A 1271-nucleotide genomic window follows, 5' to 3' on the forward strand; every position below is an offset into this window, starting at 1 on the left:
AAAAATTTAAGCTCACTATTCTAAGATATATGTTTAATAATAATTTTAGCTATTAATATTTTAATCAATAATTATAATTATCCATTATTCTTTGAAGTGTACTATAATACTTAAATTTAAAAAATTGTTTTATGGAGTCATGCTATGGATTTGGTATAAAAATTTAAAGAAGATTAAATTTAACAAGGTAGGTAATAATCCAACAGAAATATTGTCATTTTATGATCATGTACGAAGATCTAAACCTGCCAAACTCTGTAATTAGTTATAGAATTAATCTTGTTTCAGTTCTTTGACTATGGCAAAATTCAAAGGGTAATTTGTTTTCACTCACCAGACTTGTGCATTGACATATATTTTTGCACATACTCTTTATTTTAAATTAAAAAAAAATCTTAAAAACATGTTTACTTTATATTCAAGAAAACTCAAAATCTCTATAGTAATAGGATTATAAAATTCACTAAATCACCGTTCAAATTAGATAATCATAATGACCAAATTCTATGAAGTGATGATATTATCTAACAATCTGACCTAAAATTTTTGTTTATTTTCATTAAACTCAATAGCTCTTATTGTGAACAAGTTTGTGTGATGCAAATATGTAGATAGAGATTGATTGTGACTTTGTGAGTCAAACCTTATACCCATAGTCAAGTTGAATGAATAATCAAAGAAATTTGTTAACAAAGTCACATAAACCTCACATTACATGCTTATCCCGTTCATTCTGTTTTCCCTTCCCTTTCTCAAAAATCTACAGCCCATGTGATGTTTATTAAAGTTTCTATGTAGCTGATATCTTTTTCTTGACATTTCTAAACCAAAAGATTAGTCTTATGATTCGTGTCACATTCCTAACTTCTGTGTATTATTTTAGGTTCCCATTTGATTCCAAACCAAGCAAAAAACAATGATATAACATCAACGAAATTGGCCAATTGAGATGTTTGTTGCTGACTTGCTGTTGTCTTCGTTAATTTGCTGCTAAATTCTAAATAGTGACCAAAACAGTATGCAAATGTGCAAATATATACTATGTTTATTAATTTTAAAAGTTTTTAATTGTTTGACATTAGTGAATACAACAATTAAATCTTTTTTTTCTTTTTGCGAATGGTATTGCTGCTTCCCTTGAACTGAATGAATGGAAGAAATACATTAACAAAAAACTTGTATATTATGGGGTGAGAGAGGCTCGAACTCTCGACCTCAGGATCACTCAGAAGCTATGAGACCTACGCGCTAGCCAACTGCGCCACCACCCC

General features: G+C 29.1%; 1 non-coding gene across 1 annotated transcript; it reads right to left on the reverse strand.

Annotated features, from left to right (window-relative positions):
• Window positions 1-1186: 1186 nt before the first annotated feature.
• Window positions 1187-1271, reverse strand: TRNAM-CAU (transfer RNA methionine (anticodon CAU)). Its single transcript is given in 2 exon segments — window positions 1187-1222; window positions 1234-1271. It is a non-coding gene; the product is annotated as a tRNA-Met (tRNA).

This window comes from Cajanus cajan, chromosome 9 (genome assembly GCF_000230855.2).
Source record: "Cajanus cajan strain Asha chromosome 9, NIPB_CcT2T_4, whole genome shotgun sequence".
NCBI lineage: Eukaryota > Viridiplantae > Streptophyta > Magnoliopsida > Fabales > Fabaceae > Cajanus > Cajanus cajan.